The sequence below is a fragment of the Sander lucioperca genome, chromosome 4 (genome assembly GCF_008315115.2).
Source record: "Sander lucioperca isolate FBNREF2018 chromosome 4, SLUC_FBN_1.2, whole genome shotgun sequence".
NCBI lineage: Eukaryota > Metazoa > Chordata > Actinopteri > Perciformes > Percidae > Sander > Sander lucioperca.
In genome coordinates this window covers 22846808-22860869 of record NC_050176.1, presented here as the reverse complement: position 1 = coordinate 22860869, position 14062 = coordinate 22846808, and the positions used below count along the sequence as shown (strand labels likewise).

Genomic DNA, 14062 nt, shown 5'->3' with positions numbered 1-14062 from the left:
CCAGTTCCCCATAAGGTCTATTTGCACTCCGGGCCTCATGAGAAATCCCATACAGCCTCGAGCATGGTTGATAACAAAAGAAAATGTTCTGTCGGTCTCTCTCCTTCTCTCCCTCTCTCCACCCAGGCCTTTTCTTAAATACCTTGAAGTGGATGGAGGCACTGGTTTGTTGGAAGCTGTCGGTAGCGCTCCCATGAGAGGGGCCTCTCTGGGGTTGATAGGGCTGTGGGTAGCTCCATACTCGACACAACATGAGGCAGTGTTACACAGTTGGCCTGTACATTTTTCATATGCTGCGGTGAAATTGCCTCAAAAAAGAGCACACACGCTCAAAATCTATAAATATGGAAAGATGCCTTAAAGTGCTCATATTATGCTCATTTTCGGGTTCATAACTGTATTTAGAGGTTATATCTTAATATATATAAAAAAAAATAACGCAGATTAATCCATTCCAGCCGTTCTAGCCACCATTGGACTGTAAAATGAAGGAGGGAGACGAGAATGTGCTGCCTGGATCATTAATTGGAACATTTACTTGTAAAAATCTTCTTCCTGCCAACCCTGGCTACCGAAATCTGGTGCCACTGATATGTCTGCTCTTCTCTCTGATGCTCTGAAACAGACGATACAGGAAACACAAACACCGCTGCACGGGACGCTAGTTAACACTATACTCAACAGCAGCTAACGTTAGCCTACCGCTAGCTAGTTAACACTACACTCGACAGCAGCTAATGTTAGCCTACCGCTAGCTAGTTAACACTATACTCAACAGCAGCTAACGTTAGCCTACCGCTAGCTAGTTAACACTATACTCGATAGCAGCTAACGTTAGCCTACCGCTAGCTAGTTAACACTACACTCGACAGCAGCTAATGTTAGCCTACCACTAGCTAGTTAACACTATACTCAACAGCAGCTAACGTTAGCCTACCGCTAGCTAGTTAACACTATACTCGACAGCAGCTAACGTTAGCCTACCGCTAGCTAGTTAACACTATACTCAACAGCAGCTAACGTTAGCCTACCGCTAGCTAGTTAACACTATACTCAACAGCAGCTAACGTCAGCCTACCGCTAGCTAGTTAACACTATACTCAACAGCAGCTAACGTTAGCCTACCGCTAGCTAGTAGTTGGATTAAAAACGGTTGAAATGCTGACAGCTAACACAAAACGGTGTAAAGTTTGACTGTGTTTTAGCCGTCGGAAAAACAACACAGGCGGTGCGTTCAATGAAACTGGTAAACTACAGCCTCGTGGTGCATTTGAAGTTATTGTAAATGTCCTTTTCCCACCTTGTGGTTGTTTTTGTCGTTCAACAGCAATTTACTAGTGAAATAAGTTATTGTTATTGTTATACATTATTATTAAATCATTTAATTTTGACCATATGGCCTTAGCAATAAACAAGCCGTTCTTTAATGTCACCGACTGTTGTTTAGTACCCTTTTTTTTCCTTTTCTTTTTTTACTTTCTTAAAAAGTATTGGTTCAGGCACCGTTAATTATGTATGCGATTAATTTCGAATAATTAATTGCAAAGTATGTAATTAATTAGATTAATTTTTTTAATCGATTGACAGCCCTTGTTATATCAGAATAGGTTTACATGGTTTAATTTTCAGAAAACACCTTATTTTTGTTGTACTACACATTGCTGCAGCTCCTCTTTTCACCCTGTGTGTTGAGCTCTCTGTTTTAGCTACAGAGTGAGACCTCTCACTTCTGTTCTATCTTTGTTGGGAGTCGCACATGCTCAGTAGCTAGGTAAGGACTACTAGCCAGTCAGAAGCAGAGTATGAGGGCGTGCCCTGACAGTAGCTAGGTAAGGACTACTAGCCAGTCAGAAGCAGAGTATGAGGGCGTGCCCTGACAGTAGCTAGGTAAGGACTACTAGCCAGTCAGAAGCAGAGTATGAGGGCGTGCCCTGACAGTAGCTAGGTAAGGACTACTAGCCAGTCAGAAGCAGAGTATGAGGGCATGCCCTGACAGTAGATAGGTAAGGACTACTAGCCAGTCAGAAGCAGAGTATGTGGGCGTGCCCTGACAGTAGCTAGGTAAGGACTACTAGCCAGTCAGAAGCAGAGTATGAGGGTGTGTCCTGACAGTACCTAGGTAAGGACTACTAGCCAGTCAGAAGCAGAGTATGAGGGTGTGTCCTGACAGTACCTAGGTAAGGACTACTAGCCAGTCAGAAGCAGTGTATGAGGGCGTGCCCTGACAGTACCTAGGTAAGGACTACTAGCCAGTCAGAAGCAGAGTATGAGGGTGTGTCCTGACAGTACCTAGGTAAGGACTACTAGCCAGTCAGAAGCAGAGTATGAGGGCGTGCCCTGACAGTACCTAGGTAAGGACTACTAGCCAGTCAGAAGCAGAGTATGAGGGCGTGCCATGCTAGCAGCTAGGTGAGCATTATAACGTGTGTTCCAAAGTGACCACGTTTGTCTCTGAAGTAAAGGCTGGACTACAATAGAGCTGTTTAGAGCAGTTTGTGAACAGAGTTTTCTGTTGGAGATGGTAAGTCTCTTTGGGGGGGACTTTGGGCTTTTTCACTTTGTAAACCTATAACGTGCATAGAAATATATACAACACAATAAAGGAAAGGGGAAAAGCCAAAAAGCAGAATATGAGCACTTTAAGAAATGAGAATGCAGGGACTGAAGAAGCAATGTCTATTTCTAATCTCGTCTTTATTGTGGAGACATCTTGAAAGAGCTCAAATTAGTTTGTTTTAGAGTTAAAAAAGTTAAGCTTCTCATTTGAGATGGAAGAATACATTTCATCCGTTTCTTGCAATTTTGTTCAATCCTCTGTGACCTGACCACAAATTGTCAATGGCTTTCAGCTCGGCAGGATCCTTCTTAGAAGCACCAAGAACTCAATAGGACAGCATGAGTATTTGTGATTTTCCACAAGAAGTGCCTTTACAAATACTTGGAACGGACATGACGAACTCTCTCCCACACTGGGTCAGACTGCAGGCTATTTTGCCACTCCAGTGTCTCAGCATAAGTAAATGATACATAGTGTTCCTCAGCGGGACCCACTGTCCAAGCCCTCATGGTGAGGAGAAAAGAAGACAGCGAGTGAGAGACTTGGGGAGAATAAAAGTCAAAGGCGAAGGCATGGCACTTACTTAAATGTCATACTGTCTGTTTAATTTGCATGTGGGAAGCGTCAGGACCAGCGAGACTGCCAAGTCGCAGACAGCAGCGTTCTTCGTATTGGCTTGAGCATGATGGGAGGAGAATGCGGCTCCCTCGGAAGACAGCAAGTTGGATGAGCTATAGAATGTAAATATAGCCGTTTACTTCAAGAAGTCAAGTTTGTAATGCTGCAGAGTTTCATTAAAAGCATATTTTGTGAGAATGATTTCTTTACAGGTGTTTGAAGCAGCTGAACATGTCTCCTGTAGTTTCCCAAGTCAGTCAAAAAGTAGCACATCCTCGTGAAGAATATGTCAAATACAGTATTTCAAATCAAATGGATACTGTTTTTGTCCTATTTCTGCCATTCAATTTCCAGTCAAATCGGTCTGCCTAGGAAAGATCTTAGAGGAGAGAGAGGGAGAGAGAGAGAGAGAGAGAGTACATTTCAGTTTCCCCTGAGCCCCCAAACATGCTGTGGTTGTTGTAAAAATTAAAACTGCTAAAGTCAGACCAAACAGAGCCAAATACCACAGGTAATAGGAACAAAATGATGTCTGTGTTCCCTGGGAATGAAGAAAAAAGGCTTGGCACAGAACAAGCCCAGCGATGACAGAAAGCGGTCTCTGCCTTGTTCTTCATTCTCATCCTCTTCTTGGTTTACATTTCTCATTTTTCTCCTCATTCTTACAGAGACTAATTATTTTTCAGAAGTTTTACCTGATCCTAGTCCTCTATATTCATCAGAAGAAAACAACAAAAATGGGCGGGCGGGGTGAAAGACAGTGATGCTGTGTTTTTCCACTTGTTTTTGGTTGCCTCCGATTAATTTACAGTATGATGCTTTCTGTTACCATCTGTTTTTAATGGGGCAGGAGGGGGATTGAATGCATGGGAACAATTGCATAAGTAGAAACATTATAGAAGGGGTCAAAAGATCATGTCACGTATTTGTTGGTCTTTTACATCGTGTCGTGATATTCATATTCAGAAGCCTCATCACTTTACAGTGTAATAGTATTGCAAAAATAGAAATTGATGACAAACTGTTCTCCCAGAAGAAAAACTGGTAGAAAAGTGTTTGTTTTTTTTAATCAAGCTGTCAGCACTTCTCCCACAAACATGATAAGCACTGAGCCTCGAGCACACTAACATGTTTTATTTGGCGTATTCAAATTTCTAGACTTGAGCGGCTTGCGGATGACAAGACATATGTGTTTTCGTTTTCATGAGAAGCACATCTCTGGCTAAAATGGGAGACTAATTTGCACACACGCTCACACACAGATTCATGCTAATGATTGATAATGTTTCATTAATGCAAAATATTCTCTGCCAAGGATCTAAACAAATTGTGGCAATTTAGTCTTTCCAATGTGTGGTATCAATCACTTCCACCAAGGAACCATCATGCATCAATGCCATTTTCCTCTAAAAGAGGTTCATAGGTCCGGAGGCAGCAGCTGCACATTTTTGGCAAAAGAAAATCTGTGTGTTTTTTTTTTCTTTTTCTCCAAAGCCTGACAGCATTTTCTGAATTGTTTATGTGCTAAATGAGTTAGACTTTGATTTTAACACTTGTTATGTATAGGATAAACAATTTATGAGCACAGTATTTTACACAGAGAATAAACCCAATGCTGGCGTTTGGTGTTTTCTACAGACCTGCCAAAGACACATAGCAAGGGAAGCTCCAGAGCATTCTCTCTTTTGTCTCCCAATAAAAAGACTTTTTTTCATATATTTTGACGGATGCCATTTAATAAGGAAGTCTCAATTAGTGAATGAGGTGTGCTTTTTTTCAATGTGTGTTGCTCTGTATTGCTCACACAGTGGAACATAACAATGAAAGCGACTACAGCAACTAATATAATGTGCTAATGCAGACAAGACTGCATGAGTGTTACAGCACAGCATATACTGTATAACATATGAAAGTTTTTTGTCACTAATTGCTTGTCCTCATCAGCACAGTCTCAAGTAAAATAAAAGAATGGAGGCCAAATGACATGTTGGGTTATTATTATGTCAACTTAATGTTTAACGCAAAATTTAAAGGTACAATATGTAACTTTTCTGCATTAAAATGTCTAAAAACAACCATACCTATGAAGGTAAATATGGTGCAAAATGGGAGAGCTTGTAGAATACGATGTGAGAACTTGCAGAACAAAAAATCTGAACTTGTATGTTAAAATTTGCACTTGTAAAAATCAAATTTGCACTTGTAAAAAATATTCACACACATGTGATCTGAATTTGAAGTCATACAAAGAAAAAAAACATGAGAGCTTGTAAAAAAAATCTGAACTTGTAAGTTGAAATTTGCACTTGTAGAAAATGTTCACACACCTGTATTCTGAATGTGAAGTTACAGAAAAAATATTCACAAATGTGTAGATTGATATTTACATGAACACAATGACAGCTGCAAACTTATAATGCAACATTTACTCCTATACTTTTTTTTTTACTCTGGTTCATTTTCCATCACAACCACAACTCAGTGATTACAACCTCTCGAATCTGTCACTGCAACTTCACATATGTGCTCTCTCGCATCACAAAGTGGCGAATCTGCACCTCGACTTTCACAACACTCTTGACGATACATTTGGTGCAAAACTAATTTGTACCTGTGGACTTCTTTATGCTAGCATTAGTTAGTCAGGTAATAGCTCCCTGAGCTTATTTTTCAGGTTGTACCAGGGGTAGATGCGTTATTATGGAACCCACGCAACTTCTAGGCAAGACCCGCCCTTCAATAGCATTCACACACTACTATTGGCCAGGCATCCATGCTTACGCAAGGGAACGTAACCCGATTTGTTCAGGTCCTATCACCTGACCAGTCGGCTATCCTAACCTTAACCACTCGAGGTCAATGCCTAACTCCAACCAATCGAGCTGCTTCGTAGGACGGGACTTGTCTAGAAGTTGTGTGTGATCCATAATAACGCGGGGTAGATGCATAGACTGTATAACTGAAGCCAAAACGTCTCGATCACCCCTTGGTGGCTGGTTGCAGTACAGGTCATAAATCCCGCCCCCTCCATGTTAGTGGATTGGACATGGGCCAAACTAAAACAAATTACAGTAGTACCTGCAAATGTTTCCCAAAGATGGTTTCTGTCATTTTAAGGTAGTTCTGATCACGCTGATGATTGTTCAAGTGTTTATTTTTCTGCTAAGTTTGGTTTTTATTAGTCATTTTATGCTATAAAACGGGGTGAAGCGTCATAATTGATAGCTGTGATTGACCTGCGATTGGTCAGGCGGGTGTATGGGTGGGACTTTGATAACGCGGCTCCACTGCCTGATCACTACTGCGCCTGTATCAGGGATATATTGGCTTCATCTTGGCATCCATCTTTATATACAGTCTACGGTTTGTACATCATAAAGCTTCCTGTCAGCAAGCTGATACTATTAGCAAGCTCACTAGTTCAGTCGCTAAAAGATCAATAAGTTCACACAGTTTGGTCAAAAGACTGTACCATAAACTCTGGTAACTGTCTCCAAACCTTTCCTCTCTGTAAAGCAGTTTATATTCCGACAGAGGAGGTTAAAGTGATTGGTGCAACACAGCTATAAGCTATGAAAGCTTCCATAATTTTGGACTCAGCTCTCTGTTCCCTCAATGGTCAGCATTTTTAAGATGGTTTGCTATTGGTGCTATTGGTCATGTGGGTTTACATCGCCAACTACGAGTGAATTCACTAACCGCAGCAATTCCATTGAAATACATTTCACAAATTGTATTGCTGGTGTGACCGGGCCTTAACGCCAACTCCCTGGACACACCAAAGGAAAAAGGTAGCATGACCGTAGGGATGATTTAATCTTATTTTAGGTCAACCTTATGCTACACATGAAAACTCAGACTCATCTATATGCCAATAAAAAGGTAAAAATGTTACTGCTGTGTGTGTAGAACACTCCTGGCGGTCACTTGTGAATGATGCCTGCCAGCCTGACCTTCACAAGTCTCCCTGCACATTCAGCTGGAGGATGAGGAAGAAATGGAAATATATCATCCAGTTGCCAGTTCAGGGAGATCAATCACTTTGGACAGGTCATTGTTCTTCTCAGTGGTTAAAAGGAGAGAGGTCTATCCGTGAAGTAAGGAAGGTGCTTCAGGCAGGAGCCTTGGCTGCTGGCCGCACACCAGTGCCCCTGGATTTATCATGAAGCTGCACAGCAGGGATACGATGATTAGACTTTGGACTAGTTGTTAAATATGGTAGAAAATGTATTGCACTATGGATGTCCCCATTCTCCAAATCCACGATTCGACTTTTGATTTTAAGGTCATGATTTGATTTGATTTTCGATTTGAACATTTTTATTCAGGGACATCAATGCCACAAAAGGAACTATGAGATGGCAGAAGGGTACTTTGCAACAACAGTTTGAATTCCTCAAAATTAACAAAGTGCAATTGAATGCACCATTAGTTTAACGAGGTGCAACTGAAGGCACCATGCAGTCCTGTTGGAGCCCACCGGCTTTACAGCCAGGAGTATTTTCCAATTCTGTTGTTTCTCTGTCATCTCCGACTCCGGCAGTGGTCATGGAGTCTGAAATAGTGAAGCTGCAGGCTACCGGTAAACTAGCATTACCCTGTGTCTTTAGCTGCATGCTACGGGCGGGTAAGCTACGCTGTGTCTGTTTTGTTTTTTTCTTCAGACGTGAGCAAGTAGACGGGGGTGGAGAGAGAAGAAAATACGGGTGGAATCGCCAATCCTGCTCATGATTTCGATGTTGAAATCGAAAGCTCATTTTCAAATTAAAATCTAAATTGTGACACCCCTAAACTTCACACATCATAAAATCTCATGTGTGAGAGAAATTTGAATGCTTAAATTCTTATAAGTCTGGATTTTATGTCTAACATTATCTGAAGATGATGTCAACTCAAGGGTTCCTCTTTAGGCCCAACTGCCCGCTGACTCAAACAAAACCGACTTGCAGAGACTGTAATATGAACCTCACACACGTTATGAGATTAACAAACATGTGACTGTATGTACATTCCTGTACTTACAAAAACTTTCTTTTTTGTTATTTACAAAATTCACAAATATGTTTTTACATTCATGCATCCCCTGACATGTAGAATCCATTTTGCAGTTATTTGTCTTTTGTAATTTTGATTCATTTATCACAGCAAATTTATCGAGCCGGTCAGGCTTTGAGGTAATATTTTTCTATTGCCTGCATTGTGGAGGGGAATTACTAGAATTGTTGGGTCTTTGTATATTATAGAGTGTGGTCTAGACCTACTCTATCTGTAACGTGTCTTGAGATAACTCTTGTTATGATTTGATACTATAAATAAATTTGAATTGAATTGTCTCAAACTTATCACCATGGGTGCTTATTATAATAAAGTGATCAATTATTCTGTCGTATAAGAAGGACAGCTTGGTCTGCGCTTTGCCCAGTTTACTGACAAACATCTGGGTAGTTAGCTAATTAAGCTCAAAACCACAGCGAGTCGTGAATTACCATATGTGCTCTGAACTAGGATTGATTAAAAACCCTTTTATAATGAGCATGGTTTGGTGAGTAGGTATGCCAAATCATACTGGTTTCTTGAGAGGAACCTCCTCACATGCTGTTCTCTAAACCCACTTTTTTGATTTATAATGAAGGTGGAAAACTTCATACAATTGTGAAATAATCTAAAAAGGCTGAATACTACAGGAGCATTAGTAAAAGATTGAGGTGGCAGCACTGACCTGGCAACCCATAAACACCATGTACTTCCTCTAAGTCCTTGCTTCCCCTCTTTCATTCATTCTCAATCGACTTACCTGGATAAATAAAGGTTAAAAAAAATAATAATAATAATAATTGCACAGCCACGACATGGTGTGCATTATCGTGGACACGTACAACCACTTTCCTGGAATCCCGATTGAATGTTAAAACGGTAAAACACAAGTTAACTAGCAATTAAGAAATGGATTGTGTAGCCTATTTTTATTTCATCATGGAAAAAACGATTTTTTTTAAAAATAACTTTTACTGGGGCGCCCGGGTAACTCACCTGGTTGAGCGTGCGCCCCACGTACAGAGGCTCAGTCCTTGCTACAGCGGCCACAGATTTGATTCTGACCTGTGTCCCTTTGCTGCATGTCGTTCCCCGTCTCTCTCCCCCTCTCCTGTCTTCAGCTGTCCTGTCTGATAAAGCCCTAAAATGCCCCAAAAATAATCTTAAAAAATAAATAAAATAAAAAACTGATTAACCGGTCAAAATTCTAATTGTCGGTTAACAGTTAATAATTAACATCCCTTCTTCACTTGACTGTCTTCTGCACAAACTGCGGAGCATCATGGACAATGACTCTCCCCCTCTCCACCATGTGCTGGTTACACCTTCAGCACAAGGCTGCTACCACCCCGACGCACCATAGAACGCACAGGAAATGCTTTCTTCCTGTGGCAATCAGATTGATTTAACCCCTCTAATATCAATATTTGTATCGGTATCAAAAATGCAGTAGGCATGAAGCAGTTCTGATAAAGAAACGTGCAAAAGCCACTCACCACTGATAAATAATGAAAGAAAAACACCACTTATCAAAGGTTTTGGGCCATAATTCTTGCAAAGTGATTGGCCACGCCTTGACCAATTTTCTTTTATACTGAGCGTATAATTATGTTTTTCTCTGATAATGTGTCTTAGGACACCCATTCTTGTACACACAAGCATTTTAAAATAAACGACTATTAGGCCTGTAACAATTCAAAATTTTGCTGTACAATTAATTGTCCCAGAAATAATTGCGATTAACAATATAATTGTCTCTTTCAGTCAAATAAAAAAATTCCAGGACACATCTTTTGGTTATGGCAATAAATTGCAGTTAAACAAAGAAACGGCGATTATGTAAAAAATATTGCGATTAGACAACTATGTAATAGTTGTTACAGGCCTAACGACTATCGGAGACAAGTATTATATTAGTTTATAATAAAGGTTTATCGATTTTTGGGTCTAGTTACTCTTTTAGACGATTATTTTCAGCTGACTTATGTCACTTATTTTTTAAATATTTATATCAACCTTTGTGTCTTAAATGGCCAATTGTCCAGCTGATCAACAACCTCCACTGCCGGACAGATATTTAGAAATGATGTTGGGGTTAGGGTTGGGCTCGGTCACATCAGCGTGATAAGGCATTGAACATTTTAAATTTAAAACAGCTGATTATGTAGGTAGCCAATGGGCCTTTTTCACATGATGCAAAGGTTCGTTTTTGTGACAGACACACACAGACACACACAGACTTAGCTACAGACACACACAGACTTAGCTACAGACACACACAGACTTAGCTACAGACACACACAGACTTAGCTACAGACACACACAGACTTAGCTACAGACACACACAGACACACACAGACTTAGCTACAGACACACACAGACTTAGCTACAGACACACACGCGTGCCTGTGTTAACGTGAGACTTGTTGCCCCATGTGAGCTGATGCCTCATCTGTTGACATTTCTGAATGCCTTCCTACAGTTGCTTAATAAAAGCTTTCCACACAAACAAACGTACATGTGTCATTAGTATGAGAAAAAAATGAGATTTTAACTGTGTCGGGCTCAGGTCGGGCTCGGACAGAAATATCTTAATGCCTGTTGGGCTGGGGTCAGGTTCGGTTACTGCTCTGTCGGACGCGGGCCGGGCTCAGACAGAAATATGCGGCCCGATCCGCACTCTATTGTCTGTCACTGCATCAATGCAGAATTGTCCAGGTCGGCATCGCGATGCATCGATACAATGATTCATTTCAACACCCCTACTAAGTAGCAGACTTAACGAGCCAACCACAGATACTCAGTGTGTGGAAAATCTCTTTCAGGCTGCACTGCATGGGTCAAAGTAATGGAGTGTAAAAACAGTAGGGCTGTCAAACGATTAAAATATTTAATTGCGATTAATCGCATTAATGTCATAGTTAACTCGCAATTAATCGCACATTTTTATCTATTCTAAATGTCCCTTGATTTCTTTTTTCCCATTATTTTTTCTCATTTTAATCATATTAAATATATATATATATATATATATATATATATATATATATATATATATATATATATATATATATATATATATATATTATTTAAAAAAGGAACACCTTGTTCAATTTTATTTGTCTGTTCTGTATGTTCAAAAATATAAAACAATATAAAGTTAATCTAAAAAAAAAAAAAAGGAGCACAAAACGGCGAAAACCACCACTGGACGGGAAAAGGGTATTTTACAACAACTTTGAATGCACCACAAGGCTGGCGAGGTGAGGCTGAGTCTGTTTTTCAGACAGCGGCAGCTACAGTCTGGTGTTAGAATCCTCTCCAGTGAAATACAGTCACACTTTTACACCGTTTAGCTGTCAGCATTTTAACCGTGTTTACTCCAGCTGCTAGCTAACAGTAGGCTAACGTTAGCTGCTGCTAAGTGTAGTGTTGAGTAGTTAACGGTAGGCTAACGTTAGCTGCTGCTAAGTGTAGTGTTGAGTAGTTAACGGTAGGCTAACGTTAGCTGCTGCTAAGTGTAGTGTTGAGTAGTTAACGGTAGGCTAACGTTAGCTGCTGCTAAGTGTAGTGTTGAGTAGTTAACGGTAGGCTAACGTTAGCTGCTGCTAAGTGTGGTGTTGAGTAGTTAACGGTAGGCTAACGTTAGCTGCTGCTAAGTGTGGTGTTGACTAGTGTCCCGCGCGGCGATGTTTCAGTTCCCTCTAACGTCCATTTTCGGAGCATCAGAGAGAAGTGCAGGCATTTAAGTGGCACCTAAATAAGGCACCGAAATCCGTGTTACTATTCGGTCTGGTAGATAACGGTCGTTAAGGCACCGGTACTGTATTAGCTCCGGGTCTCAGACCCCATTCGAAACGCCAATTTTCGCCGAAAAGCGACTAGTTTGCAGGTATGTACTACTCTTTGGCCGGCTCCAAGCCCAAACAAGTGTGTGCAGCGTGCCTGTTGTTGTGTTTCCGGTCTAGCTAGATCCGGTGTGGTGTTGTAGTTTTTCTAACGTTACTAGTTGTTGCAACAGCATGTGAAAAAAACTACAGTTTGCTAGGCCAAAAAGAACGTTAATCTCGCGATAAAAAAATTGACGCCGTTAAAATGGGTTTGCGTTAACGCCGTTAATAACGCGTTTAACTGACAGCACTAAAAAAAAGATATACACAGTGCAGCAGTGTAGTCGCTATCAAGTTGGAATAAGTTTAAAATGTTTAAAAGTTTGACAGCATACATGTAATTGTTTTATATATATTAGAGTGGGTTCAGTTAGGGGCCCAAGTTTATATTGTTTACCCATCTCTACATCACTGGATGTGGGGGAGGCCTGGAGCGTTGCTTGCAGACATACATATAATTGACTACGCTGCCCGACAGGCAAGGAAATAGATGGATAGAGCTGAATGTAAATAGCATTAAAATATGCCAAAGTTGTGTCTATATTTATCGCAAGCAAAAGATGCGACAAGTGAACAGGGAGAAGAGGGGGAGAAGAGGAAGAGAGAAACTTTCATCTGTGAGAATGAAGGGAGAGATGGGGAAAGTTGCAGCGGTTGTAATGCTGTCTGAAACTTGCTTGTGATGGAGACGGGGAGAAACTGTTTGTGAATCTTGACTGTTTTTGTCATTGATCTATTCTGGCTTGTCATAGGTGCTACAGAAAAAGTTTTGTCTCACACACGGAGCTCACACACTGGAATCCTCCCTGGATTGTTATACTGCTGCTGGTGTCAGAAATAAGCTGGGTGGACATGACCGAACTGGTGAAAGGATGTCTGAATGACAGAAAATCACTGAATTGCGACATCAAACACTGCTTGAGCAAACTATTGACTGAAAGATCCACAAAGAAAGGGAGCAAGAATAAAGGTAAGAGGCGAGCAGAAGATGAAAACTCGTACCATTAAATCTTCAGGCACAAGTTTAACTAACACAGTGTAAAACCCTGGAGACAAGCGGAAGCTTTGCATCAATACCCACCATGCATTAATTGCAGCAGTGACACAAGTAATGGCCGTGTGCAGAGAAATATCAAACAATATCGATCACTAATGGTTAGGAGGGGGTGTAGAAAGTCCAACATTTCAAAAATAATTAGTATGTAAGCATTTTACAGGCAAGAGGAAGTTTTCAAAAATATGGTATTTGGCTAGCCCTCCAGCTGCCATGTGAGATCAATAGGACCTGAATGAATGGGCAACTTAACAATGCACTTAAAAGCCTCTTAACAGGACAGATAAAAACCCAGTGAACTTTGAAAGGTAATGAACATTTTTTATCCTTATGAAGCTGCTGGCTTTATTAGCTGAAACAAATGGAGCAGGCACTTAAATCAGACACTAAAATTGACTTCTAAATAAATTAAGGTGGCTAAAAATACAACAGAGGTCGTTTTGGTCCGCTTTGCAGAAAATCCAGAGGTGCAGGCAAACACAAAAAGTATTATTCCATCATTGTGTATGCTGTTGCCTTCCTGCCTTGACCTTTCCTAAATACCTACGCTGCACATTCCTATATTGTCATAATGCAATGCACAGAGAACCAAATAGAGAGTTTTTTTTATTCATTCGCCAGGAGAAGCGCAGATTAACATTGGCACTCTCCTCCGCAGCCGAATTGATGCATTTGCTTGATGGCCATACAGTGCATTGAGACAATGAATGGGACATAGAAATTCATTTGCACATCAATACACACTAAGGTATGTAGGCCCACAGTATTCATATCCTTTCATATGTGTAAAACATAGACTGTTAAAAACAGGTGTAAAATATTAAATATGAAAGTGAAACTAATCACACTCTGTCCGACTATAAAAGTTGTGTTCCGCCACGGGAGTCCCGTGTGTGCCAGTACGCCATA

The 14062-nt window shown here is 40.6% G+C and overlaps 1 protein-coding gene across 6 annotated transcripts in view; it reads right to left on the bottom strand.

Moving 5' to 3' along the window:
- The window catches only part of LOC116048443 (VPS10 domain-containing receptor SorCS1), a 240705-nt gene that overhangs the window by 180573 nt on the left and 46070 nt on the right, over window positions 1-14062 (bottom strand). The gene's annotated exons all lie outside the window — the stretch shown is intronic.